General features: G+C 45.6%; 1 protein-coding gene and 1 pseudogene across 5 annotated transcripts in view; one reads left to right on the forward strand and one right to left on the reverse strand.

Moving 5' to 3' along the window:
- The window catches only part of LOC110256370 (small ribosomal subunit protein uS5 pseudogene), a 35,887-nt pseudogene extending 27,436 nt beyond the window's left edge, over nucleotides 1-8,451 (reverse strand).
- IFNAR2 (interferon alpha and beta receptor subunit 2) overlaps nucleotides 1-26,281 on the forward strand; it is an 85,942-nt gene that overhangs the window by 19,110 nt on the left and 40,551 nt on the right. For 4 of the 5 annotated variants that reach the window (XM_021068450.2, XM_084986837.1, XM_021068452.2 and 1 more), the window contains exon 1: nucleotides 16,062-16,358. The gene's annotated coding sequence lies outside the window, so the exon portion shown is untranslated. 5 annotated transcript variants of the gene reach the window in all.

The following is a 26,281-nucleotide window of genomic DNA, read 5'->3' on the forward strand; positions in this document are numbered from 1 at the left end:
GAAAACATGAAACAGTGGGGTGGGAGGAGTAAAACCATAGGGTTTCAGAATTAATTCAAACTTAGCCTGCTATCAACTTAAAATAGACTGCTGTATATACAGGCTGTTATATGTGACCCTCATGGTAACCCCAAAGCAAAAACTTATAATAGGTATAAGAAAAATAGTGGGAAAGGAAATCTTATCAAATATCTTTTCTTTTCTTTCTTTCTTTTTACGGCTGCACCTACAGCATGTGGAAGTTCTCAGGATAGGGGTCGAATGGGAGCAGCAGCTGCAGGCCTATGCCACAGCTATGGCAACACCGGATTCAAGTTGCACCCGGAAACCACACCACAGCTTGTAGCACTGCCAGATCCTTCACCCACCGAGCGAGGCCAGGGATTGAACCCACATCCTCAAAGAAATAATGTCAGGTCCTTAACCTAGTGAGCCAGTATGGGAACTCCATAAAAGGTATCTTTCCCAACAGCAATAGTATGCAATGAGCAATTAATTACAAGAAAAAAAAAAAAACTGGAGGAGTTCCCTGGTGGCCTAGCAGCTGAGAAAACAAGGTTGTCACTGCTGTGGCTCAGGTTTGATCCCTGGTCTGGGAACTTCATTTAGTCAGGTTTGTTAACCATTGAGCCATGACAGGAACTCCCAAAGAACACATTTGAAAGCACATATGAAACATTTGCAAAAATGCAGTCACAGAGAAACACTGAACAAATTTCAAAGAGTAGATAAAACACACACCAGACCGTCTAGCCACATGTAACTGAGATAGAAGCCAATATAAACAAAGGTATGTGCATATTTGCTGATGGGACTATAAACTTATGTAAGAGCATTGGGAAAAACTTTTGGTGTGTCCTCCTAAAGTGAAAAAGTCACATACCTAATGACTTGGCAGTTTCACTTCCAGAAACATACTTGAAGCTCTTGCACTTGTAAAACCAGCAAAATATACAGGAATGTGTATAGCAGGGTGGCTTTCAACAGCAAAAATCTAGAAATCGCATTCCCTTGTGGCTCAGTGGGTTAAGGACCCAGTGTTGCTATGAGCTGTGGGGTAGGTCACAGACATGGCTTAGATCTGGCATTGCTGTGGCTGTGGCATAGGCTGGCAGCTGCAGCTCCAGTTTGACCCCTAGTCAGGGAACTCCTAGCCCCATATGCCACAGATACAGCTCTAAAAATAATTAAGTAAGTAAGTAAGTAATTTGGGCAGGATCAATATGGACCAGTGATGAGAGAACGTCAAGAACTCAGGATTATGGTTGATTACTCCTCTTCTGTGTACCTGAAGTCTAATTAAAAATGAAGAAGAAAAAAAATAGCTTTTAAATGAAAGAGCCCATTACGGAATTGAAAAGTGTGTTCTCTCTAGGGCAGGAGAAGCAGTAGGGCTCCAGATAGCACCAAAAAGTGAGTCACTGATTTCTGCAGGGCAAACTCATCACCCTGGAAAACTCCCAAAATGTAAGTACATCTCTGAACTAAACAAAGTATGACTCTTCTCTCAATGTACACAGCAGTTAACATTCAATTATATTAAAACCATATACTGTCTAAGTCTGCTCAGGCTGCTCTAACAAAACACCATTGATCAAGTGGCTTAAATATTAATTGTTTATTTCTCATGGCTCTAGAGGCTACAAGTCCAAGATCCAGGCGCTGATCACTTTGGCTCCTGGGGAGCACTTCGGGAGCACTAAACCCATCCAGAGGGCTCAAGGCGTTTGTCTTGGAGTTTCTCACAGCTTTCTCTCTGCAGACACTGACCAAATTCCCCAAATAAGAAGTGTCCCCCAAAGATACTCCTGTTTCCCCATGACGCACCAAGACCTAGGATTGAGTCCAGGCACCTTGATCTGCCCTTGGCAGCCTCAGACGAACTACCTGCCTTCTTGGGCTACTCCCCTAGAAAAGCATGGTCTTTTGGGAATCCATCAGCTTCCCACGCACAGAGTTCTCCCTACAGATGGCCATGGGCCATTGGGAGACTTGGGGTCCATGAGAAGACAATGCAGTTGAGGGTTTTTTTTTAATTGATCTGTATTTATGTCCTAACTCACTGGATGATATATATTCATGAGTATGCACAGTTAATTCATTGCCACAATACAAAGTCTCAAAAGACTTTAGGAGTCACATGGTCTATTAGCATGTTCTAGAAGAGAAAGCTGTCTCAGATCCTCTTATTTTTGTTTTGTTTCTGTTTTCTTTCCTTTCAAGCCCTGGTGGCACCCATTTCTCAAGCATGCTTGGGGTAGGATCTTAGCTCTCTTCAACTGCAGTGGCCGCAGAGCCCTGGTGCCTAACACCCAAGAAGTCGTAAGGGTACGAGTATGGGTAGAAACAAGCCCTCAAGGGTGATGTTGGCTTAAAAACAGGGTGAAAAAGGAAGGAAATGAGTAATTCTGAGAATCAGAGGTGAGAAAAGAGAGTCATGTGCATGTGGCTTAGTCCCTGGGCTGAGGCTCAGGTGATGGAGGTGGGCTTCTGTTTGCCTATCCCAAGGGGCCATAGATGCCAAGGCTGCAATGCCCTGAACTATTAATAGTGACAGCTTGCAGCTGAGTGCAAAGAAGCAGCCCGTTGCTTGCTCCATTTCCTCCACCTTCCTGAGCAAAGATGGCAGCTGTGCAAAGAGAGAGGCTAAATATTGTCAAACGATGGATTGGGGTTTCTTGGTCCAGGGAGGAACTGACTCCCATATTCTCACACACTGCGAGTCAGAGGGAGAGCTCAGGGGCTATGCCAGGCACAGCCTTGAGAATCTCAGCCTGGTGCCACCAAGAGGAAGTTAGAGCTAAGTACTTGACCTCGGCAATAAACTTGACCCATGAGAGGTCATCTCATGCCAGAGTTGAGACTAGATCCAGTTCCTTGATTCCTAATTTGGCATTTTTCCACTAACCATTCCTGCCTTCCTGACCGCAGGAGAGTAGAGAGATGTAGGGTTGTGGATTTTAAGAAAAGAAGAATCGAACCCACACCAGTACTCTCTGCAGTCTTGAGAAATCTCTACACTGGGTCACCTCTCATCATGACACACAAGAGTATTCCACATTTAGAAACTCTTTCTCTATGAACCTCTTTCACGATCCTGCCCACACACATCATTTTCAGCAGATGACTTTGTCACATACTTCCTGCAAAAAGCAGAAGTTGTCAGAGAGTCTCTTTCCTTGCCTTCAAATCCACCCCTCTTTCTGCCTTCCTTTCCCCTGCTACAAAGGACAAATTTCCTTTCTACCTAAAACCAGCCCCTACAGTGTGGCTGAATCCCCCTGCCCCATCTCAACACTTTCATTCACGCCTTTATCTCCTCTCTTCCCCACTTATCAATTTCTCTCTTGCTATAGAACAATCTCAGTAGACTATGACCTACCTGACAATCACCCATCTTAGAAATACCCACCCCTTCAACCAACAAGATACATGCCACCACCTAGAATGGCTAAAATTCAAAATGCTGATAGCACCAAATGCTGGTAAGGATGGAGAGAAGGGAGGACCCTCCCTCATTGCTGATGGGAATGAAAAATGGTGTGGCCACTTGGGAAGGCTATTGGGTGATTTCTTACAAAACTAAACATGACACTTAAAATATGATCCAACAATCACACTCTTTGATATCTACCCATGAGTTGAAAACACATTCACCAAAAAAAAAAAAACCCTGCATGAGGATGTTTGTAGCAGCTTTATTCATAATTGCCAAACCTTGGAAGCAACCAAGACATTTTTCAATGGGTGAATGGATAAACAATTTGCGGTATACCCATATAATGGAATATTCCTCAGCATGAAGAAGAAAGGCACTATCAAGCCACAAAAGACATGGAGAAAGCTTAAATGCATATTGCGAAGTGAAAGAAGCCAATCTGAAAAGGCTATGTACTGTATGGGTCCAACTATATGTCACGCCAAAAAAAGAAAAACTGTGGAGATGATAAGATAAATTAATTAATTCATTCATTAAAAAAATAAAAATAAAAAATCAGTGGTTGCCAGGAAGGGAAGAGAAAAATAAGGAGCAAACAGATGGAGCACAGGGCATTTTTAGAAATTACTCTGCATGATGCTATAAAGGTGAATACATAACATTGGTCAAAACTCACAGGATGTAACCCACACAAGCGAACCCTAGTGTAAACTGGGACTTTGGTTAATAATAATGTAACAACACTGGCTCACCAATGGTAACAAATGTACCACATGATTACAAGATGTTACTAGAGGAGTTCCCATGGTGGCTCAGTGGTTAATGAGTCTGACTAAGAACCATGAGGTTACGGATTCAATCCCTGGCCTTGCTCAGTGGGTTAAGGATCCGGTGTTGCCCTGAGCTGTGGTGTAGGTTGCAGACGCAGTTCGGATGCTGCGTTGCTGTGGCTCTGGCGTAGTCTTGGCAGCTACAGCTCCAATTAGACCTCTACCCTGGGAACCTCCATATGCCACAGGTTCGGCCCTAGCAGAGGCAAAAAGACAGGAAAAAAAAAAAAAAAAGATGTTACTAGAAAACTGAAGGGAGGCATAAAATGAGAACTCTCTGTACTTTCCAATGTAATTTTTCTATAAATCTAAAACTGCCCTTAAAAATTGCCTATTAATTAAAAAATTAAAGATTGTCACTGACCCATGAATAACTGTGGCCCATCCTCCTCCCACCCCTTTCTCTGCCCACTTTCACAATAAAAACTTCAAAGTTGTTTTCCTCTCCCCCTATTTTTGTCCCTAACCCCCTCTCCCTGTATTGGTTTCCTCTCGCTGCTATAAGAAATTAGTACAATTTTAGCAGCTTAAAACAAATTTATGGAGTTTCCATTGTGGCTGAGACGATTAAGAACCTCTGAGTATCCACGAAGATGTGGGTTCAATTCCTGGCCTTGCTCAGTGGGTTAAGGATCCAGCATTGCCTCAAGCTGTGGTAAAGTTCGAAGATGCCGTTCAGATGCCATATTACTGTGGTCATGGCGTAAACCAGGAGCTGCAGCTCTGATTCCACCCCTAGCCTGGGAACTTCCATATGCCACAGAAAACAAACAAACAAAATTACCTTACAGTTTGGGAGATCAGTCCTAAGATGGAGGTGCCGGTAGAGTTGTGTGCCTTCTGGAGACTGTAGGGGGCTATCCATGTCCTTGCCTTTTCTAGCCTCTAAAGGCCACCTGCACCCATTGGTTCATGGCTCCTACCTGCCATCTTCAAGGTCAACAATGTAGCACCTCCCAAGGACTGGCTTCTCCACCCCAGGCTAGGGGGGCAAATCAGAGCTGCAGTTGCTGGCCTACACCATAGCCATAGCCACGCTGGACCTGAGCAGCATCTGTGACCTACACCACAGCTCATGGCAATGCCAGGTCCATAACCCACTGAGCTAGGCCAGGGATCAAGCCTGCATCCTCATGGATACTAGTCAGGTTCGTTACTGCTGAGCCACAATGGGAACTCCCGTCCTTACATCTTCTTTCTCTGACTCTGATCCTCCCGCATCCTCCTCCTACAGACCCTGTGGTTACCTTGAGCCCACCCAAATAATCCAGGCTAATCTGCCTATTGAAAGATCTTCCTTCATACCTGCAAAGTCCCTTTGACCACATAAGGTAAGATTGTCAGAGATGCTAGGGACCAGGATGTGGACATCTTGGAGTCATACTTCCTAACTGGGCTCCCTTGAGGCAGCTCTTGTCCAGAGGTTACTGGCAGCCCTGCTCACAGCTTCATCTTACTTAACCCCTCAACACGTTGCACAAGAAGTCATCAAGAGACTCTTGGAGTTCTTGTCGTGGCACAGCAGAAGCAAATCCAACTAGTATCCATGAGGACGAGGGTTCCATCCCCGGCCTCGCTCAGTGGGTTAAGGATCCGGTGTTTCTGTGAGCTGTGGTATAGGTTGCAGACGAGGCTCAGATCTGGTGTTGCTGTGGCTGTGGCTGGCACCTGCAGCTCCGATTCCACGCCTAGTCTAGGCACGGCCACATGCTATGGGTGCAGTCTTAAAAAGAAAAAATAAAAGAGAGGGAAAGAATTTTTTCTTGTCTCAGCTTCTATGATATCCAATCTGTTGATTTTCTCCAATTCACTCTGACCATGCCCCCCCCTTTTTTTGCTTCACTTCCCTTCTGGACACCTAAACCTTGGTGAGACCCAGGGTTGGGTCCTCAGCGGTCTTTCCCACTCGCTCTGTAGTTGATCCCATGCAATTGCTGAAACATTTCAGCTCTATGCTGATGATGGGCAAATTCATAACTCCAGATAAGGGCTTTCCACAAAGACCCAAAATTGTATATCTCACTGCCTCCTTTAATCAAATTTTACTAGAGTTCCCATCATGGTGCAATAAGTTAATGGTTTGGCTTGTCACTGTGGTGGCCATGGTTTGATCCCCGGCCTGGCCCAGTGGGTTAAATGATCCTATGTTGCTGCAGCTGTAGCACAGGTCACAGCTGTGGCTTGGATTCGATCCCTGGCCCAGGAGCTTCCATATGCCATGGATGCAGCCATTAAAAAAACAATAATAACAAACAAATAAATAAAATTTTTAATATAAATTTTTCTAAAAAATGAAATAAAATTTCACTCTTAAACAATCACACACCTCCAGGAAAGTTAAACTACAGTATAAAGTCCTTTATTTCTGAGTCATTTTCTGGTGCTCCATGACCCCTCCATACACAAAACCTTTTGTGTTTATTTTCTACAAACAAGGAAACTCTTCTGCAGAAACGACAACACAATCATCACGATCAGGAAATTAACTTTGACACATGAATCCCAGCTCATCCTCTGACCCCGTTCAAGGGCATCTCTTGTCATGCCCTCTCTGGTTAAACGCAGTCACTGACTGCATTTAGGTGTCATGTCTCTTGCGTTTCCTGAAGGGTTCCTCAGACTTTGACCGTGACGACTTAACCCTTGTACAGACTGTAGGAGACTACAGGCCAATGATTTTGTAGCCTGTCCCTGTATCTGGTTATGCAGCTTTGGCAGGAGTATCATGGACGTGGTACTGCCGCCTTTCTCTCATTGCTCGCTGTTGAGTGGTGCAGAATTGTACTTTGTCCCATCATTGATGGTGTCAGATTGCATTCTTTGGTTAAGACAACCTCTGCCAGCATTGCCACTGTAAATCTACTCTGTTCCCTTCTGTAATCAATAGGTTTGAAACGATACTTTGATGCTTTGAAACTGTACAAATATCCTGCTCTTCATCAAACTTGCAATGTATTCAGTATTTTTAAAAGACAGAGTTACTTCCCGTCATGGCTCAGGGGAAATGAATCTGACTAGCATCCGTGAGGACACAGGTTTGATCCCTGGCCTGGCTCAGTGAGTTGAGAATCTGGCATTGCCGTGAACTGTGATGTAGGTCGCAGACATGGCTTGGATCCGGCGCTGCTATGACTATGGTGTAGGCCAGCAGCTAGAGCTCCGATTCGATCCCTAGCCTGGGAACCTCCATATGCTGCAGGAGCGGTCCTAAAAGACAAAAAATAAAACAAAATAAAATAAAAAATGAAAAGCAACCGCAAATGTGGATTCATGATTTCATTTTTTCTTCAGTGGGTTATAACCTTTTCCTTTCCTTTCTTTTCTTTTCTTTTCTTTTCTTTTCTTTTCTTTTCTTTTCTTTTCAAAAGAACTTTGTTCACTTTACCTTTCTCATATAAAATGACGTGGCTGCTGGCCACAACAGGAACCGGGTCCTCTGCATTGGAGACGCTGGTGTGGGTCTTTACAGGGTGGTCGGTGAATTCTGGATAAGGAGACGTGGCGAACACCATCTCTTTGCAGACGTCAGCAGCGAGATAGCTGTAGGTCTTGGAAATGGCATGGAAGGTGATCTTGGTGAAGTTGCCCAGGGTGCCAGTACAGCCGGAGGTGTAGCAGTCCTCAATTCCAGCCATCATCAGTGGCTTCTTGGGCACAGGAGGTGAGACATGCCAGTGTCTCTGGGGTCAGGGATGTGGCACACCAGCACAGAGCCACAGCAGCCAATGACCTTGCAAGGGATGGTGGGGGTTTGCTGATCTCATTACCCCAGCAGCCTGGCCTCATGGGGGTGGAGAGTTTCCCCAGAAAGATGCACCCCACCCCGCCATGGCAGTGGCTACCACCATGTCCATTGTAATCCCCAACGGCAACAAATGCCTTGAGCCTGGTCCCCTGCCAGCATGTCTGCTTTTGCACGGGCATAATCTTCAAAACCTTAGGGATGCCCCCGGGAAAAATCAATAATCTCAGCATCCTTGATGGGCAGAGAGAAGAGAAAGGTCTCTTCCAGGAGCATGATCTTCAAGTCTTTGACCTGGTGGCCCAGCTTGGTAATGGGGAGCCACTCCTTAGCCTTGGCCTTGCCTCCGAGCTCTCTGTGGCCTGGACCCAGCCCCGACCTGGGACACTGCTGCCAAAGCCTCCACAGAAGGCACCTCCCCGCCCCCCCGCCCCGCCCATTCCAGGGTCCGGGGATCTCTAGGTCCTTCCGATGCAGCAACGTCATCCACCTTTCGGTGTTTTTATGGAGAAGAAGCTGTAATCCATTTCGAGCCTTATTTATTTTTGTACTCAAATTGTCTCTGTTTTGGAGAGTCCTTCTGACATGTCCCTATCATTCTCTGAGCACTTTCTTACTTTCCTGAATAACATGCTCCAGACTTACCTTGTGTTTTCGCTGCCCCTACCCTGGAATCAGTCATTTCTCCAAGGAACCCAGTTTCTTTTACTGGGAAGTTACCGTAGAGTCAAAAATCTGGGTACTAAGTGTGCCCATCACTGTGGAGTGTCACCAGGTGCCCCAGAGGGCGGAGCTGGGGGGAAATATACACACACACATGCATTTATATCTCAGAGGGCAGAATTAGGGGAGAAAATACACTCTCTCACACACACACACTCATTTTTATATCTGTATTTATCTCTGTTTCTAAGGATCTATCTATCTATAAAAAATCATGTGTTTATATCAACACCTCCAACAACACAAAGTTGGTTTTAGTTTCTCCCGTTCAATGTTTGCATTATTTATTTATTTACTTTACTAGCTGTACCTGTGACATATGGAAGTTGCCAGGCTAGGGGTCCCATCAGAGCTGCAGCTGCAGGTTTGCACCACAGCCACAGCCACAGCCACAGCCACAGCAACGATAGTTCCGAACCACAGCTGCAAGCTACACTGCAGCTTGTAGCAAAACTGGATCCTTAACCCACTGAGCAAGGCCAAGGATCAAACCCGCATCCTCATGGACACTATATCAGGTTCCTAATCCTTTGAGCCACAACAAGAACTCCCTCAATATTTGTAACTTCCTTCTCCAACAGTGAGGGACCCAGCTCCTGTTATCCTTAATAGATTTATATTTTGATTGATCCCCATATATGTAAGCAGGCTCCTGTCTCCCCTCCACCCCTTCTAGCTTGGATGTCCTCCTCAACCCACCTGAGCCCCAAGACCCCACGCCAGACTGTCCCCATGGAAACTGCTTCCTCACCACTCTCAGACTTGGGGTATCACACTCTCTCTGCCCCCCAACATGGATGCAGCCCTCACTCTCTGACATGTTCTTTTTTTAATTTAAAATTGTTTTTAATTGTTATTTCCCCAGTACAATTTTTTTCTACTGTACAACAAGGTGACCCAGTTACACATACACATAAACATTCCTTCTTCTCACGTTGTCATGCTCCATCATAAGTGACTAGACAGTTCCCAGAGCTACCCAGCAGGATCTCATTGCTAATTCATCCAAAGGCAATAGTCTGCATCTATTAACCCCAAGCTCCCAATCTATCCCACTCCCTCCCCCTCCCCCCTTGGCAACCACAAGTCTATTCTCCAAGTCTATGATTTTCTTTTCTGTGGAAAAGTTCATTTGTGCCTCATATTAGATTCCAGATATAAGTGATATCACATGGTATTTGTCTTTCTCTTTTTGACTTACTTCATTCAGTATGAGAGTCTCTAGTTCCACTCATGTTGCTACAAATGGCATTATTCTGTTCTTTTTTGTGGCTGAGTAGTATTCCATTGTGTATATATACCACATCTTCCTAATCAAATCATCTGCCAATGGACATTTGGGTTGTTTCTATGTCTTGGCTATTGTGAATAGTGCTGCAATGAACACGCAGGTGCCTGTGTCTTTTTCTAGGAAGGTTTGGTCTGGATATATGCCCAAGAGTGGGATTGCTGGGTCACATGGTACTTCTATGTATAAATTTCTAACGTACCTCAATACTGTACTCCATAGTGGTTGTACCAGCTCACATTCCCACCAACAGTGCAGGAGGGTTCCCTTTTCTCCACACCCCCTCCAGCATTTATTATTTGTGGACTTATTAATGATGGCCATTCTAACTGGTGTAAGATGTTGTCTCATGGTAGTTTTGGTTTGCATTTTTCTAACAATCAGGGATGTTGAGCATTTTTTCATGTACCTGTTGGCCATCCATATATCTTCCTTGGGGAAATGTCTATTCAGATCTTTTGCCCATTTTTCCATTGGGTTGTTGGCTTTTTTGCTGTTGAGTTGTATAAGTAGCTGGTATATTTTAGAGATGAAGCCCTTGTCAGTTGCATCATTTGAAACTATTTTCTCCCATTCTGTAAGTTGTCTTTTTGGTTTCTTTTTTGTTTCCTTTGCTGTGCAAAAGCTTGTCAGTTTAATTAGGTCCCATTGGTTTATTTTTGCTTTTATTTCTGTTGCTTTGGGAGACTGACCTGAGAAAATATGTGTAAGGGTGATGTCAGAGAATGTTTTGCCTATGTTCTCTTCCAGGAGTTTGATGTTTTGTCTTATATTTAATTCTTTAAGTCATTTTCAGTTTATTTTCGTGCATGGTGTGAGGATGTGCTGTAGTTTCATTGATTTGCATGCAGTGGTCAAGGTTTCCCAGCAACACCTACTGAAAACTGTCTTTTTCCCATTTTATGTTCTTGCCTCCTTTGTCAAAGATTAATTGACCGTAGGTGTTTCGGTTTATTTCTGGGTTCTCTATTCTGTTCCATTGGTCTGTCTGTCTGTTTTGGTACCAGTACCACACTGTCTCAATGACTGTGGCTTTGTAATATTGCTGGAAGTCTGGGATAGTTATGCCTCCTGCTTGGTTTTGTTCCTCAGGATTGCTTTGGCAATTCTGGGTCTTTTGTGGTTCCATATACATCTTTGGATTGTTTGTTCTAGTTCTGTGAAACCCTCTGAAGTGTTCTGACACCTCATACCAGGTTACCCCTGGATGACCCCCTTGTCCTGTTCAGATTCTGACACCCATGATGGGCTTCCATGGCTCCCTCATCCCCCACTGGCATGGCTCCTGTCTTACTTTGTGGCACCTACCAGCTGTATGATTCTTTCTGCCAGAGCATCTGAATGCTACAAACCAGAACTTTGGGGTTCCAGTCTCCACCCACAGACTTTCTCTGTTGGGTTTTTCTTTTTTTTTTTTTTTTTTTTTTGGTCTTTTTGTTATTTCGTGGGCCGCTCTCGCGGCATATGGAGGTTCCCAGGTTAGGGGTTGAATCGGAGCTGTAGCCACTGGCCTACGCCAGAGCCACAGCAACGGAGGATCCGAGCCATGTCTGCAACCTACACCACAGCTCACGGCAACGCCGGATCGTTAACCCACTGAGCAAGGGCAGGGATCGAACCCGCAACCTCATGGTTCCTAGTCGGATTCGTTAACCACTGCACCACGACGGGAACTCCTCTGTTGGGTTTTTCCATGTCAGTTCGTGATACCACCAGCCAGCCCTTTGCTTGAGCCCACAAGTACGATCATCATGATTCCACACCAGACTCTCCTTTCCTTCCTTGGTTGATTTCTGTTCCAGGGGCTCTGGGACTTGGGCATTTGCTTTCTAGGAATGTTTGGCTCCAGATTTGCCACTGTTCAGACAAGGAAGTCCTCAGCCGAGGGGGGGTCCTCCGAGACCAGCCCCTCTCCAGTAGCTCCCCCAGGCATTCTTCAGCTCACCATCTGCTGCTCTGTCTTCATGACTCTCTACAGTTATCTTGTTTGCTTAACTGCCACAGGTTTGTACTACCACCACCCCATCCCATCCACCCCCACTGGAGCATAAGCCCCCCAGCAGAGCAGGAGCTTGGCCTGGGTCATATACTGTGCTGTTTCTAAAACCGACCACAGTGCTTGACATGTGTGGATGCTCAGCAAATATCTGCATGGGGAAGTTCCCGGTCCAGTGATCGAACCTGCACCACAGCAGGGACCCAAGCGCATCAGTGACAATGCCAGATCCTTAACCTGCTAGGCCACCAGGGAACTCCTGAATATTTCTGAATGAATGAACAAATTGTGTATTTTTTTAAGAGAGTAGACTTTATTTATGAGAAAAAAAGAGCATATAGAGTATACAGAGATTTCCCACAGACCCAGTCTCTTCCACACAGTTTCCTCTGAGGTTAACATCTTATACCAGCGTAATACATTCGTAGCAGTGGATGAGCCAATATGGATACGTTGACATTAACCAAAATTCAAAGTTTACATTAGGATTAATTGTGTTATATAGTTCTGTATAACTACAGACTAATGTTGGTTTTGACAAATGCAGGATGCCAGGTATCCACCTAGCCTGATAATTCCAAATTCTCTGTCATACCCTAGTCTTGTTTTCAAGCTTGTTTTGTCTCTTCAGATTATATTTTTCCTGCTTTTTAGCATGTCTTTATACACACACACACACACACACATATATATTTGTACACATATGTATTTGGATAGATAGATAGATAGATAGATAGATAGATAGACAGACAGACAGACAGACAGACAGATAGATATAGTTTTAGTTTTTCATTGCTGGGTTTTGTTTTGTTCAGCCATGGCTTGATGGGGGATCTTAGTTCCCATACCAGAGATTGAACCAGGCCACAGCAGTGAAAGTGCTGAATCCTAACCACTACAACATCAGGGAACTCCCCCCGCTTTATACTTCTTATCTGATGCTGCACAGGATGTAGCAGATAACAGGAGTGGAGATAGATAATCTTTACTGTGAGATGTCGTGATTTTTTGGCCAAGAGGGAGTCTATTTTTAATACTAGCTGTACCTGTAGGCTCAGAGGCTTTGCTTTCATCCATTGTCCTCTTTTTTTGTCTTCCGTATTGTCTCTGGGTTTCCCTAGAAGCTCCCTCTGAAATAGAGCTGTCACCCACCGGAGTCCTGCGGATGTGGTAGAAGGTTTCGTGGAGGGGAAACATTCAGTAATCTTAAAATTGAATTCCAGAATCTGTTTTTTTCTTTTTAATGAGCCTGAACCTCTAGGCTGTGACCTTCAGAGCAATTTCTTAGCCCCCCCCCCTTTTATTTTCCTCCCCTTGGGACAGGAAGTTTAGAGGGAGCTGGGTTGTCTAACTGCCACTGAGCAGGGCCAGATTACACTGGGCTAAAATAATTCCCTTGAAGGCAGGCTTTTTCTGAAACAGAGTGCTCTGGGTATATTTTTTACTTTTTTTGTCTCTTTTTAGGGCCACACACACGGCATATGGAGATTCCCAAGATAGGGGTCAAATCAGAGCTGTAGCCGCCAGCCTACGCCACAGCCACAGCAATGTGGGATCCGAGCCGCATCTGCGGCCCACACCGTAGCTCATGGCAACGCCAGATCCTTAACCCACCAAGTGAGGCCTAGGATTGGACCTGTGTCCTCATGGTTACTCATCAGATTCATTTCTGCTGAGCCATGATGGGAACTCTGACTCTCTGGGTGTATTTAGATGGTTACTTTTCACCTTCCTCTGGCCAAACAGGAAGGAAGATTTCTCTGTTTATCACCAGGAGAACCTGGTGGGGTGCCTGTGAGAAAAACTCTGGGAAGCAGAAGGACCCCACCTAGACTGGGCCTCTGGGAGTTTTTTACTCTCAAACTAGTCCATGCTCAGCCTCCAGCAATTAGTCAAATACAGTTTAGGTTTTCCTGTTTTCTGAGGTTTCTGCTCCCTGTACATCGATCTTCTCCCCAGTTTTGGGGGCTGCACTTTTGCCCCATGAGCTCAATTCGCTAAAGGATCTCAGAAGAATTGATTTTTCCATTGGTTCAGTTTTTCTTATTTTGTGAAAAGTGGAGTGACAGCTTCTGGGCTCTCTACATCTGGAATTGAACAGCATTTGCTGATTTTTCCTTTTTACTCTTTTCTCTGGTTGTGTAAGTACACTTGGAGAATTTAGGTAGTAAAAAGAAAAAAATAAAAAACTTCTGTAATCACCCAATTTTCAATTAGTCATAGTTAATACTGTTATATCTTTATTTATATCTTTAGGGCCACATATGCAGCGTATGGAAGTTCCCAGACTAGGGGTCACATCAGAGCTACCGCTGCCAACCACAGCCACAGCCGTGCCAGATCCAAGTCGAGTCTGCAACCTGCACCACAGCTCATGGCAATGCTTGATCCTTAACCCACTGAGTGGCCAGGGATCAAACCTGTACCCTCAAGGATACGAGTCAGGTTCGTTACAACTGAGCCACTATGGGAACTCCCTATATGTATCTGTTTTTATAAAAAAATGTATGCAGTTTTGTTTTGACTTTCCTCCACTTTCGAAACTATTTCTGCTGCTTCTCTTAAACTGCTGCTGAAAATATTTTCAACATGGAATATCTTTTTTTTTTTTTTTTTTTTTTTTTTGTCTTTTTGCCTTTTCTAGGGCCGTGACAGTGGCATATGGAGGTTCCCAGGCTAGGGGTCCAGTCGGAGCTGTAGCTGCTGGCCTACGCCACAGCCACAGCAACTCGGGATCCGAGCCGCATCTGCAACCTACACCACAGCTCAGGGCAAGGCCGGATCCTTAACCCACTGAGCAAGACCAGGGATCGAACCCACAACCTCATGGTTCCTAGTCGGATTCGTTAACCACTGAGCCACGACAGGAACTCCAACGTGGAATATCTTTTGCGAGGACCAAGACCCCATGACGAGTTCTCTTCAGGTCTTATGGGGCTGGTGGGAATTCTGCTCCTCTCGAAGACTGCTGGTGACACGCAAAGGGTCTGACATCCTCTTATGATCACCTCTGTGCCCATCCCACAGAGGGGTATCAGCAAATGTTAGTTAACTTGATGAATGAAAATATTCTTTTTTATCATACACAAAAAAGTGAAACTTCCTCCTCCCTTTATTCAAGAGTCAGAAATCTGAAAGTGAAATTAAATCCTCAATTAGAAGAGCCTAAAGGGTTGGTATTTTTTTCCTTCTCCTTCAAAAGGATTTTAACATTTCTATTTCAGTAGCTTTATTGTTTAAAATATACACACATTTACTGAAAGCAACTTATAGTCTATTGTAGAAATTGACAGCATATAAATAATAAATAAACAAAATAATAAGGGACTGCCTGTCTTTCCTATCCCAAATATGTTATCCATGGAAGACTCCTGCTTGAGCCTGGAACTATACCAAGCCTTTATGACTCAACAGTGGTATTTTTATTGTTATTATTAGTATTATTTAGTGCCCCCCTGTGGCATATGGACGTTCCCAGGCTAGGGGTGAATAGGAGCTGCAGCCGCCAGCCTCGGCCCCAGCCCCAGCCACAGCATCCCTGTACCAACCAGCTACTGGGGCCTACACCCCAGCTCACGGCAACGCTGTATCCTTAACCCACTGAGCGAGGCCAGGAATCGAATCAGCATCTTCATGGGTACTGGTCTTGGTCCCATTCCGCTGAGCCACTGGGGGGATTCCCAATGGTGGTTATTTTTACCCCAGTTTTATTGATTGGAGAATTACGATCTGAGCGCTTTATAGAACTGGGGCCGGGGCGGGGGGGAGGGGGGCGGATGGCGCGCAGGAGAGAACCCATTCATTGATTCATTCATTCAATACATTTTTATTGAGTGGATTAAATGTGCTAGACATTGTCCTAAGTGCCAGGTACTGTTCCAGCCCCTGCAGGAAACACAACGGCCAAAATCCTTTATCGCCTCGCCTATGGAGTTTGCAGGGAGGGGGGTTGAGGAGGAAGACGCGGTCTGCACAAATTTAGGTAGATTACGGGATCCCGTGTCCCCGCCTCCGGCCCGCCCCCGCCGGGCCCGGGCCCTCCCAGAGGTGGAGGCCGGCGCTCGGCGCGCGCACCCGCGCTCAACTCGTTCCCCACATCTCCAGGAGAGACCCCGGGGATCGAGCCCGGGAGCGCTAGAAGCGAAGGGTGCTGGCCACCACCCGGCCGCCCTTCCTGCCTTTGCCCCAAGAGGGCCGCCACTGCCGAAGAGGCCGCCAGCAGCGCGCATCCCGGTCACCAGCGCCGAACCCGGGTGTCCAGGGCCCGCGGCGGAGCCCAGCTGGAGCGGGTGGGACGGGGGCCAGCACCCCGAGGTCGGCGGCCGCGCCAAGCTGCCAAGGTAACGAGGGATAGCTGGGGAGGCGGGGGTGGCGGTGACGGAGGGAGGGAACCCGGCGAACGCCGCCTCCCCGCAGCCGCTTCCCGGAATCCCCTTCCAGGCCCCTGTCCCTCCCCCGAGACTCCTCCAGCTCCTGCCTGTGCTCGGTGCCCGGGGGCTTTGGCTCGCCCGTCGCTGCCCTCCTGCAGGGGGTTGTCCCCACCCCCACCCCCCACCGCGCCCCCGCGGCCGGGCGGGTCATTAGAGGGTGTCGGCTTGCTGTCCCCCCTCGGCCACGCTGCCCTCTGCCCTGCGGGGATTTCCTCCGTTCACCCCTCCCGGGAGTCTTCACAGAACCCAGCCCCTCACCCCCACCTCTGGCCGGATACTGGCGGTTGCAACATGAGAGCCTTTGTGAAGTTCGAAAGTCAGATTCCTCCCGAGGCACTCTGCCTCGCAAAACTGAGTGATCGGCTCGGGTCTCCGGTTCGGGGTCTGCCGCCCGCCCTTCACGAGAACACTTGACGTTAGCCTCCCTTTGTTCCCGCGCGGGAGAGGGTCACCCGGAGCTGGAGTGGCCTACGTCCTTCCAGATCCATCACTTGGAAGCTAAAGCGAGGACTGTCGATGGGACAGCGTCGCCGAGACAGAGCGATGGGTCCCGCTTCCAGGCTGGGGAGGGAATCGTGGCTTGCGCTTCTATGCCGACTAAAGCAGCCAGTTAAGCCCAGTGTAGAGTTGGATCTATCAAGCCACTTTTGTGGCTAGGATAGCCTTGAGAAACTCTAGATATCCCGTCTCTTGTTGTTTTTCTTTTATTATTTGTTTGATCGCCTTGCTTTTGTTTGGCAAAAAGTCTTAGAAACTGAGTGGCGGGAGGTGGGTGGTGCAGCGGCCGGTGCAGCGAGCGACCTGGAGTCCGCTGCCCCCCCTCCCCGCGTTATACTAACTGACCGGGGTAGCTGAGACCAACGGGCCGCCCCCAGTCCCATACCTCGGAAAGGTTACTAAGTACCTCTCCCCCTACTGTTCTGGCTTAGAGAGGACAGGGGTTGGAGCCAGGCCATACCAAAATCTGCTCTAAAGAGAACATTTCCTAGCAATGTGAGCATCTCTGAGGTTTGACCTATTTGCAGAAGGAAGTTACTTAAATTCTAGTTCTCTAGTTCATAAGTTGCTTTGCAACTTTAGATCATCAAAAACTGGCGTGAGAGTTCCCATTATGGCTCAGCGGTTCACGAACCCCTCTAGCATGCATGAGGACACGGGTGGATCCCTGGCCACACTCAGTGGGTTAAGGATCCAGCGTTGCTGTGAGCTGTGGTGTAGGCCAGCAGCTACAGCTCGGATCGGACCCCTAGCCTGGGAACCTCCATACACCCCCGGTGCAGCCCTAAAAAGACAAAACAAAGGGAAAAAAAATCCAGCATGGCTCTTTTGTGCTTATCCATATTTCCTCAAAGTCTCGTATATTTATTTCAAAGTTAAAGAAAATCTGCCTGAGATTTGGTTCCTGAAATTTGACACAAGGTAATTTATCTTTAAAAAAAAGAAATTAGGGAGTCCACTGGTGGCTCAATGGGTTAAGGATCCAGACATGCTGCAGGTGCAGCCAAAAAATTTAAAAGTAAAAAAATGAGTTCTCGTGGCTTAGTGGGTTTAGAACCTAATATTGTGCCTATAAAAATGCAGGTTTGATCCCTGGCCCCAGTCACTGGGTTAACAATCCTACATTGCCACAAGCTGCGGTATAGGTCACAGATGCAGCCCAGATCCGGTGTTGCTGTGGTGTAGGCCGACAGCTGCAGCTCTGAGTCGACCCCTAGCCCAGGAACTTCCATATGCCCCAGGTGTGGCCGTAAAAAGAAAATAAATAAATAAATACACTTGTAAAATTTTTTAAAACTTTTTAAAAATTAAAAGACAAATCATAGCCCTGGAGGTACTGTCTTAGACGTGCCGCTTTCGTTAAAAGGTACATTCCACGGCCCCCGCCTCTTGCACGCACAGATCTGTATTGAACTTACCTTCCTGTTAACTTTTATAAACCTTCAGACTATTGAAGAGTCAGCAGCACGTGTTCTTCAACTGTCAATCATACTTTACCAAATTTAAGATGCTAATGAGCATAAGATGCATTTTTTTAAGATTTTTATTTTTTCTATTATAGTTGACTTATAACGTTCTGTCAGTTTCTGCTGTACAAAGTGACTCAGTTACACACACATATATATATGTATGACTATATACATTCTTTTTCTCACATTATCCTCCATCATGTTCCATCACAAGTGACTAGATATAGTTCCCTGTGCTATACAGCAGGATCTCATTGCTTTTCCACTCCAAATACAATAGTTTGCATCTACCAACCCCAAACTCCCAGGCCGTCCCACTCGTTCCCCCTTACCCTTGGCAACCACAAGTCTGTTCCCCAAGTCCATGCGTTTGTTTCTTTTCTGTGGATAGGTTCATTTGTGCCGTGTATTAGATTCCAGATATAAGTGATGTCATATACGATGCATTTTTAAAATTTTTATGTAACCAGGTCAGAAAAACCACTGTCAGTTCTGCTACGTCATGCCCCTGTTTGAAACACCCTGCTTTTACAGATGTTCCCATGTCAGAAGGAAGTGTGCATTTGATAATTTGTGAAATATAATATCAGAGCAGAGACTGACAGGACTTTTCCCTGAGGACTTTTCGTGCCTTCAAAGAATGAAACTGGTGGTATGCAGTTCAGGAAGAAAAAAGGAAAACATTTTCTCTCTGGGAAGGCAGATTGGCTGAAGTAAGGGTGATGAGAAGGGGAGAAGAGAGAAAACGAAAGAGGAAAAAAGAGAGAGAGAGAGATAGGGACAGGGAGTAGTTCAGAGCCCCTGAAAATGTTTTCTGGAACCAACAGGAAAATGGTCCGTTCACTTTCCCCATAAGGCAGGGTCTTACAAGCTGGTACCTGGGAAAGTTATTCTTAAACATTGTGGTGGTGGTGGTTTTAATTCTGAGGTTTTTAAAAATATTTTTTCCCATTTTTAAAAAGTTTTATGGAAGTACAGCTGATTTACAATGTTGTGATAATACCTGCTATGTAACAAAGTGATTCTGTTATACACATACCCTTATCTGTTCTTTTTCAGATTCTTTTCCCATATAGGTTATCACAGAATAGTGGGTAGAGTTCCCTGTGCTGTACAGCAGGTCCCCATTGACCATCCATTCCATGTACCATAGTGTATACATGCCAATCCCCAACCTTCAACACCTCCTCCCGCTTTTGGTAACCATAAGTTTGTTTTCCATGTCTGTGCATCTGTTTCTGTGTTGTAAATAAGTTCATTTATATCCTTTTTTTTAGATTCCACATATAAGTGATATCATATGATGTTTGTCTTTGTCTGACTTATTTTGCTTAGTGGGATAATCTCTAGGTCCATTCATGTTGCTGCAAGTGGCTTTGGTTCATTCTTTTTAATGGCTGAGTAATATTCCATTGTATATAGGTACCATGTCTTCTTTATCCATTCCTCTGTTGATGGACATTTAGCCATGTCTTGACCATTGCAAATAGTGCTGCAGTGAGCACTGGGGTTCATGTATCTTTTCAAACTATGGTTTTCTCTGGATATATGTCCAGGAGTGGGATTACTGGATGACATGGTAGTTCCATTTTTAGTGTTTTTGAGGAAACTTCATACTGTTTTCCCTGATGGTTATACCAATTTACATTCCCACCAACAGTGTAGGAGGAGTCCCAAAAATACATTCAAAATTTGAGTGTGCCCAACCACCAGAAATGATATTGGTAAATCCACAAAAATCTTGAAACTGCTCCCTAATAAACAAGAAAGAAGAAAACTGAGTTCTTGACATTACTGAGCTATTTCCTTCTTGGACAGAGGAGCAGTAGGCTCTTCCTATTGATCAGAGGGGAGTGAGATAAGCCTGAGTGGGAGCAGGAAAAGCCAACACCACACAAAGGCCCAATGGTTGACCCTGCCTCAGAACCCCACCAGAGGCAGTGACTCTGCTGCAGGACACTTAACAGAATCTTCCAGAAGGAAGCAGAGTCCAAATGTTCTGACAGACTACACTCCCTCAACGAAAGCTCCCCCATCCCAGCACCAATGCTTTAGGCTAGAGAAGCTACCAGTCTTGACAGATCAAACTTGAATCAGGTACAGTTATTAAAATAAGGTCATGTTTTCACTCCACTGTATCCTAATAGCAGGTGACAAAGCCATCAAGTACAAACAAGGCAAAAAGAAACAGTATGGGGCGGGGGGAAAAGAATAACATAGCTTGCAGGAGTCTTCCTAAAAAGAAAACATTGCTCTTGGGACAGAAGGAAATTCCTTACCATAGCTTTATATCTTACCAAAAAAATGGATCTAAGTATGAATTAAAAAAAAAATCACTAGAGGAGTCCCCGCTGTGGCACAGTGGGTTAACAATCTGACTGCAGTGGCTCAGGTCACTGCAGAGGCACAGCCCAGCGCAGTAGGTTAAATTCTGGTATTGCTTCAGCTGTGGTCTGTAGCTGAGGTGGCAGTTGCAGCTCAGATTCAATCCCTGGCCTCAGAACCTGCATATGCTGTGGGTACAGCCCCTAAAAAAGGAAGTTTTAAAAACCCTCAAAGATGAGAAAAAAATTGTAATTGAAATGAAAAAGGAGGTGTTCCTGTTGTGGCTCAGTGGTTAATGAATCTGATTAGGAACCATGAGGTTGCCGGTTCAATCCCTGGCCTTGCTCAATGGGTTGGGGATCCGGCATTGCCGTGAGCTGTGGTGTAGGTTGCAGACAAGCAGCTCGGATCTGGCGTTGCTATGGCTCTGGCGTAGGCTGGCAGCAACAGCTCCGATTAGACCCCTAGCCTGGGAACCTCCATATGCCACGAGTGTGGCCCTAGAAAAAGATTAAAAAAAAAGAAAAAAGAAAAAAAAAAAAAAAGAAATGAAAAGGAGACTGCAGACTTATGGAAATACACAGAATATCACTGAAACACAACTCTAGGGGAAAAAAGAAAACAGAATTCATCTTGCTGAAGATACACATATTTTAACAGAGGAAAGACTTCATTTAAGCCCAACAAATGCAGATGGAAAGAGACAAAGATAAAGTCATTTATAAAGAATCTAATGGAGAAGATAGATAAAGCCCAATCAAGTATTAGGATAATCGGGCTCTCTGATATAGGGAAACCAACAAATGGGACAGAAAATGCAAAAAAAAAAAAGAAGGATAAAAGACATTTCATTGAAATGAAGAAGAAAATGGTCTGTAGGTGGGAAAAAAAAGCATATGCCATTTTCCAAGAAATTTTCATCTGGGAATGATCAGCACCAAGCATCTTCAACAGTGGAAATTCAAAGGAAACGAATGATTTAGGAATCCAACAAAGAAGGAGTAAGGAAAGACAAACCAAATCCTGCTGGCCTCAGACTTCTCCAGAACTGTGCTAAATGCCAGAAGACAGTGGTGCTGAGGGAAGACTAAGGGCAAGAAGCTTTTTCGCAAGAGGGTATTTCATTCAGCGAAGAGGTCATTCAAGTTGAAAGTCGACTGGCAGGCCTTCTCGAATATGAAGGAACAAAAGAAATTCAGCACCCATGGGAACCTCCATATGCTCTTATGGAAAAAAAAAACAAAAACAAAAAAACTGCCGGATAACAAAATCCAGCAAATAGTGAATAAAGACAGAAGTCGAAATAAATAACTCAGATATGGAGAACTTGTGCTAAAAAGGGCTACTGGTGAGCACTTATTTAAATGTAGAATTAGGAGTTCCCTGGTGGCTCAGCAGGTTAAGGATCCTGCACAGTCACTGCCGAGGCTCTGGTTACTGCTGTGCTACGGGTTCAGTCCCTGGCCTGGGAACTTCTGCATGCCATGGGCAAGGCCAAAATAATAATAATAATAATAATAATGTAGAATTAATACAGAACTTCTTTGGAAATTATAGGTAGAATAAAATGTGATTGTTATATACATCCAGACACCAAAAAAATAAAGAAGTAGAAGAGGAAAATGGAAGGAGATAGGAGTTGTTCCCTGATAGCCTGGTAGGTTAGGTATCTGGCACTATCACCTAGTGGCTCAGGTCACCGATGTGCTGCAGGTTTGATCCCTGGTCTGGGGAACCTCCACATGGCGTGGGCGCACCTCCCCGCAACCCCACCCCCCCACTGAAAAAAATGGGATTATATGCTATGGTTCTTATCTTTTAAGCATGAATCAATAAATATGGTTTAAGGAGTTCCCACTGTGGCACAGCAGAAACGAATACGACTGGTAACCATGAGGTCGTGGGTTCGATCCCTGGCCTTGCTCAGTGGGTTGAGGATCCAGCGTTGCAGTGATGGTGTAGATTGCAGATGTGGCTCGGATTCCAAGTTGCTGTGGCTGTAGCTCCATTTAGACCCCTAACCTGGAAACCTCCATATGCCTCGGGTGCAGCCCTAAAAAGCAAAAAAATATATATGTGTATATGGTTTAATAGATAAAATGCTGTGAATACATCATATTCCAACTTCCTAGTGTCTTTTGCAACCTTTTTCTAACTTTAGAGGGATATTTTAGGCAGTTATTCTTTCTTATGGAGATAATTTAAATGTCAACAATTTCTTCAGCTTTTGCTTCTGTTTGTTTTTTTTTTTTTCCAAGTAAAATTAAATTTAGGCAGAAACACCCTGAGTGTGTGTGTGCGTGTGTGTGTGTGTGTGTGTGTGTGTGTGTCTGTGTGTGTCTGTGTCTGTTTCTGTGCATAGAAAGATCTCTGGGATTACGTCCACCAGATGTTAATGATGGAAATATCTGGACGATGAGATGTGTTTGTTTGTTTGTTTGTTTGTTTGTTGCTGCCCTGCAGCATATGGAGTTCCCAGCCCAGGGATCAGATCCCAGCCGCAGTTGTAACCTGTGCCGTACCTGCAGCAACACTGGGTCCTTAACTCACTGTGCCGGGCCGGGGATCCAACATGCATCCCAGGGCTCCCAAGACGCCACCGATCCCCTTGTGCCACAGCGGGAACTCCATGGGATTTTTACTTCAAACATCATTTTAAAAAATTTTTAATGAACACATAGAAGAATTTTTACTGAAACAGAAAGATCTTTGTAAAATACATTCAAAACAAATATGCCAAGATGTTAACCCTGGTTGATGCTTGGTAGTAACATAAAGATGATTGTTATTTTCCTCTTTGTGCTTTTCATATTTTTTTTAATTTCCAGGAAAAAATTGTGTAATTTTATTTTGTAGTCTTTCTGAATCCATTCATTCACTGACTAGCAAAGACGTGCCAGGCATCAGGCTGTGCCAGATAGAAGAAAAGACACAAGTCTGTTCTTTATCGGGAGAATGGGAGGCAGCCAGTTCTGCAGGGCTGTCTGTCCACCTGTCTGTCTGTCTAGGAGGAGTTGGAATTCAGAGAATAATCACTTTGCTGGGTAGTATTCATTTGAGTGGCGGTGGGTGGGGGCAAGGGGGGATGGAGGGGCATTGACAATTGGTGGTATTTGTTTGGGTATCAATGGCAAGGGTGTCTGGGGGAGTGGGGTAGGAGAAAGCCAGAGGAGGGTATGATGTGTCCCCCAGCACTCGCCACTCACATGGGACAGTTACTGCAGGGAGCACTAGAGAAGCCGATGGCAGTCCTGAATTCAGCCTAAGGCCCTGATACCCTGTCAGGCAACCCAGGCTGGGCTGGCAGCAGAATCTGCAGAGCTCAGAGCAAAATTAAAAGGCAGGGCCCATTTGTTCAGAAGGCAGGAACGAGTACCATTGAAAGTACCAAAATATAAAGCTCTTTGTTTTCATCCATAATTTCTCTTCAACTTGTCTTGCTCTCTCTCTCTCTCTCTCTCTTTTTTTTTTTTTTTTTTTTTGCTATTTAATGTCATTCTAAGTAAAAAAAAAAAAAATGTATTTAGAAGCATGAATTTTACCATTCTACCCCATGTTATGCAAAGCCAGATCTAAATGCAAATATAGGAGTATTTAATCCAGATGGAAAATCACCAGATTACCGAGCTGGCATTTTATAGCACAAACTGGGAGCATTCAACCAGAAGCAGCAAACTTGAGCCAGACTGGGGAGGGTACAAGGAGGAAGGGGGGGGGTTCCCCACCCAGGGACACAACCAGCCCACAGAGCACTCCCTCTGCACGGAGATACTCAGGGGCAGTGCTGCTCCCCACAGATGCCCGAGGCCCCTCTGCCCTGGCCACCCTGGGCACACATGCCCTTGGGCCTGGGGGATGCTGGGAACCCGCTCGTGCTGGCCACGCCACACACCAGCCTGGGATGGGCTCAGGGAAAGTCAGACCTTTGTCTCCCCTTCCCATGGATCTGCCATCCCAGCCCCTGGCATATTGGTGACATCCAAGGTTGTTCCTTGACAGAAAGAAAAAATGGTCTGTAGGCCAAAAGAGCATGGCATTTTCCAGGAAATTTTCATCTGGAAATGAGCAGTGCCAAGATAGCTTCAACAATGGAAATTCAAAGGAAACGAGTGATTTAGGAATCCAAAAAAAAAAAAAAGGAGTAAATGAGGGAAAAACCAAATCATGCTGGCCTCAGACTTCTCCAGAACTGTGCTAAATGCCAGAAGACAGTGGTGCTGAGGGAAGACTAAGGGCAAGAAGCTTTTTCGCAAGAGGGTATTTCATTCAGCGAAGAGGTCATTCAAGTTGCAAGTCAACAGCAGGCCTTCTCAGGAGTTCCCGTTGTGATTCAGTGGGTTAAGAACCCAACTAATATCCATGTGGATATGGGTTCATTCCCTCACCTCCCCCTCCGTGGGTTCAGGATCTGGCATTTCTCTGACTGTGGTGTAAGCCAGCAGATGCAACTCCGATTTGACCCCTAGCCTGGGAAGGTGGGGCCCTAAAAAGAAAAAAAAAAAAAAAGAAAAGAAAAAAGAAAACCACGGGGAAAAAAAAAAAAAACCAACAGGCAGGAGGCCTTCTCAAATTTGCACCCAATAGCTCTTATGGGAAAACAAAACAAAACTCCTGGATAACAAAATCCAGCAAATAGCAAATAAAGAGACTAGTCAAAATAAAAAACTCAGGTATGGAGAACTTGTGATAAAAAGGAATGCCATCTAAGTCGGCTCCTTGAAATCTCTGCTCCTGGCCATGCTGTGTACCTGGATTGAGGCTGACCTAGACACCAGACCAGCCAGTCATCTTCCGAGCGAGGCAGCCCAGGGACAGCGTCCACTCTGCCTGGCTTACCCTCTCTGCACACACAAGATGGCATCGATGCAACATGGGGCTCTCCCATGATGCGACCAGTTACTGTCCCCCCAGAAAAGAATGTCAGCAGTCCTGGGGTGCAGAGAGAGGGGCCAGGCAGGGCCTTGGACCCCATCCTGCCGGGGAGGGAGAAGCAAGACCCAAGTGTGAACTGAGGCTCCAAGCCCACCACGTGTTGCCATTGTCCCATTCGACTTTACTAACTAGCCTGAAGTTCAAAGATAAAAAGATGAAGAATTTCAAGATGGCCCAGTGAGAGCACTAAACCACATGTGGGACCCTTTCTGCGTGCAGGGTCCGGGGGGGAGGGGGGTTGGTGGCCAAAGCTGGCCCTGGCTACAGAGATGAGAGTTGCAAGAGCTGTGCTTCAGCAAGCCTGATTGGTTGAGAACCAGGGAGAGACCAAAAATACCCCATTAACAATTCCAGGCACGATGCCCAGATGGGCAATTAGATTTCTCCAAGCAAACAAGACGCGAGAACCAGACATCTGGTTGAAAGTAGAGTATGAGTCACCAGGAACAAAGATGGGAAGGAGGCCGCCCCTGGCCCAGATCAGGGAAGCGAGCCTGCTCATTGTGTAGTTGTGTGTGTGTGCTTCTCAGCTGCTAAGGAGATGAAAGGTTCTGCAAACACAGAACAAAGGCAAAGATGTACCACCATCAGAACAAAACAGAGGGACCA

This window comes from Sus scrofa, chromosome 13 (assembly GCF_054392235.1).
Source record: "Sus scrofa isolate SSC_HxYL_T2T_F1_AM1 chromosome 13, Sscrofa_HxYL_maternal_Yorkshire_Landrace_v2.0, whole genome shotgun sequence".
Lineage (NCBI taxonomy): Eukaryota > Metazoa > Chordata > Mammalia > Artiodactyla > Suidae > Sus > Sus scrofa.